Below are 3,839 nucleotides of genomic sequence, written 5' to 3' on the forward strand. Positions count from 1 at the left end.
AGAGGGAGGTCAGCAAGGAGGGCCAGTCAGCCAGCTGGGCAGAGACGCCGGCCGCCCCCACAGTTGGTCAGGCTTCAGTGTCCAGGTCAAAGGCTCAGCGCACCGGGATGGGAAGGTAGGTCCAGGGTGTCAGGCACACATTAATGTGGGTGGGGCAGCTACAGTAGTGTCGAAATAGGCCTAATGGTGGCTTGGGCACTGTGTAAGTGGTCATCCGCTGGTCCCCAGTAACAGCCAGGGTATCTGCGCCGTCACAGGATGGCCAGCCTGTTCCTCATAGGGCAAAAGGGCAGGAGCACCTGGCAGCAGTGATCTGGGCCGCGGAGCGCCTCCAGGCGACTCCCGTATTGTTTGCGGGTCCCAAAGGCTCCAGGAGGGCCCCGCACACAGAGCCCAGCAATAAGGAAGGCAGACAGGGAGAGGAGCCGGCGCCCGACTCCCCTTACAGTGGTCGCCTGAGCAGAGGGTCAGCAATTAGGGCACAGGGGGGCCCGCGCACTAAGTGAGCCCCAGCGCGCCCTCCCAGCGGGCCCGACACACCCCAAACCGAGGCTCACCTCGTATTAGTAGGAGGGGGGCCACCACCCTGGCCATGCTCCAGCAAAGCACCGGGAAGGACCAAGGCTGGGCAGCCAGACCCGCTGCCAACAGGTGACGTCCCCCACAGCGGGTAAGCAGATGGGTGGAGGGCCCGCAGCCCCCACAGTCCAGGCTGGCACAGGAGCAGGTCCAGTGTCTTCACCCGCAGGCGCTGTTCACGCGGCTCTGGGCCGCTCGGGGGAGGCACACCACACCAGGCCACCCAACCAGCTCCGACGCGAGAAACCACAATGTTCGTGCTCCCCCCTTCAGCCCCTAGCAACAGGGAAGCCCGATCAGCCCAGTTTCAGCATCGCTCTCCCTGTCAGAGGGAAGCGGCCATAGGCGTCGCAGTCACAGCAATGAGGGACCAGAATATGAGAAGGTCAGCCGTGGCCCGCCCCGGCCCGCAGCGCCACCACCTCGGCCGGTGGCCAGGCCCACCCCCGGCAAAAAGTTCTTATGGCCGCAGGTTGGCTCTGGGGCTCCGATTTCAGTCAGGGTCGGAGGTATAGCTGCCCGATGTGGATCTGAGCCGGCAGAGACTAGGGAGCAGGGGGAATATAAAGTTTATCCGCCGATGGATCAGGATGCAGTATGGTGCCGCATGGAGCTAGTAGGCTACGCAGCCATTTTCACGGCTGCTCAACAGCACCCCCTGCTCACCATATTTCTCTTACCTCTCATTCCGGACGTTTCCATCTCTAATATTCGTAAAGTTTGTCCTTTTCTCACATTTCAAGCTACTAAACTTCTTATCTCCTCCCTAATCTTCTCCAGACTTTTCTACTGAGCAACCACTTTTTTTGGTCTCCCGAGCTCTTGTCTTGCTCCCTTAAAATCAATCTACAATTCTTCTGTTTCTACTTTGTCTTCTCTCTTATCAAGATTATATTTCCTCTTCACTTGGTTGGTTACCCTTTCACTCCCAACTCAAATTTCATTTTCTTTGCTTAGTCTTTAAAGCCCTCTATGGGCTTGCACCAGACTACCTTGCTGCACTCTTCGTTCTTCTTGTCTCTTTAGACTGAACATTCCCAGTCATCCATGTGCCCAGTCCTGTTTCCGATCGTTTCAGCTGCTTGCTCCTTTACATTGGAATGCTCTCCCACTCTCTCTCCGCTCTATCATCGTTTACTCTCCCTTTCGTCTCTCTCTGAAAACCCATCTTCTTCATTGCCCCCGATTGCTTGCTACCAGGATTGATGTTTACTGCCCATCATTATTTTGTACCGTACCCTGTTTTATTAATGTGCATTGCTTTGGTTTAAGGCGCAATATAAATTACAATAAAATACAAATAGACCTCGAATTGGTATTGCCTGTCCCCTATGAGGAATTTCAGGAGCTTCCTGTGCTTCTGATGGATCGGCACATGAAAGTATGCATCTTGGAGATCTACGGACACCAGCCAGTCTTGCAACTCAAGAGCGTGGAGAATTTCTCTCCACCTCACCATCTTGAACTGGTCGTTCGTGAGGAATTTGTTCAAATCCCTAAGGTCCAAGATGGGACAGAGTCCTCCCCCTTTTTGGGTGCCAGGAATACCAGGCCGATCCTGCTTGAGAGGTACCTCTTGCACGTTACCCTTCAAAGGCAAGGCTTGCAGTTCTTTCTAGAGCTCCTGTTCCGGTTGATGAGGAGGTGGTGGTCTGTCTGGTGACCTTTTTAAGAAAGACAAACAGTAGCCCCAACTGCACGAGCTGAAGAGCCCAGACGTCAGAGGTAATCTCCCACCATTTGGCCCATTGCTCGGTTATCCTTCCTCCAACTGGGAATCGTGGGGGAGAAATCAAAGTGGCTTTGAGGGTGGAGCCGCCCCAACTGCTGCCTGCTGGCCTCTAGAGGCCTCCCCTTCAGGAGTGCAGAAATGCCTCTGCCTGCCTTTGCGGCTAGCTTGGACTCTGACGTTCTCCAGAGTCATTGGCCTTGGAGCCCAAAACGATTCTCACCATCAAAAGCAATGTCAACGAGTTTACTTTGGACATTGGGTGAGAACCCTCAAGTATGCAGGTAAGCCTGCCTTCTGAGCACGGTGGCTGACGCCATTGATGTGCCGACAGGCCTGTCTGGAAAGACTGCCGGGTCATCTCCCTACTGCCGTCTCCCAACTGCTAGAAAACCTTCTTGCAGCTCCCCTACGGCAATATACTGGGCAGCCTGCCCAATGCTCGTACACAAACCAAATGACTATTTGGCAAATCCACAGGAGACATTGACTGCCTTGAAGGCCATGCTGCCTGAGGAAATGATTTTCTGCACCAAGGTGCCAACTTTCTTACCTTGTCCATCGGTTGGGAGACTATGTAGATGTGTGGCTGGCCTGGTAAACACTGGCCCTCTGAATTACTAACCCCCCCCCAGATTTAGAGATACGGGAGGGGGTCTCCCCTTGCCGGACTGTGCTTTTTGGAAAGGTCAGAGATGATGGGGGTGGGTGGTACAAGGCATCTGCCACAAGGTGGCGATAGCTGCATTGAAAGGCATAGCCCTTTCAGTAGCAGGACCCTCATCAAGTATGTCAATCAGGTCACAGCCTGAAACAAGCTTAGCTGGAGCACTCCATCCCAGGGTATCCGCCATCCTGTCAGCCAAAGGCCTATACTTGGCATTAGTATGGCCATAAGGGTGGGCCTGCTGCATCTCCACTGCTGGGGGACGTGTTGAGCCCACTGCCCCAAATGGTTCCTCCAGCCCCATAGTACATAGGGTCGAAGCCACCCTGTTTGTAGTCAGCGGCACCGAAAATGCCAGCCATGGAGCTGAAAGTCAGTCCTGGTTTTTTGCCAAAGGTCGCTCAATGGCGGTCGACGTAGACGGGTTAGCAGCAGGTGCAGACAGTTTACGGTGGCGAGGGCGTGTCAGAGGGAACCTGCACTCGAAGTGTGCTGGCAAGCACACCAGCACTGAAAGCAGTCCGGCCTGGCTCAGTTGATGCCGTCATGACAGATTTTGCTCTGGGGACAGAATCACGAGGCACCGCTGGACATACCAAGACCTACTGCATTGAGGGTTCACCCATGCCCACAGCTGCCTTTTTAAACATGTCTAGCATCTGGGTCTTAAATTCCTCCCATTCAGCCCTGGACCTCGGGCCTGCTGACGACTTACCGTGTTCACTAGAAGAATCGGACTTGCGGACTCTACTGCCTTCTCATTAGATACATTTCATCAGGGCTGGTATATAGACAAATGAGAATTCAGTTTACTCCTGCAGACAAGATTGGAGCAATGAAATAGACCATACAGCATTACTGCTG

Source organism: Ambystoma mexicanum, chromosome 12 (assembly GCF_040938575.1).
Source record: "Ambystoma mexicanum isolate Mex_15411 chromosome 12, UKY_AmexF1_1, whole genome shotgun sequence".
Taxonomy (NCBI): Eukaryota; Metazoa; Chordata; class Amphibia; order Caudata; family Ambystomatidae; genus Ambystoma; species Ambystoma mexicanum.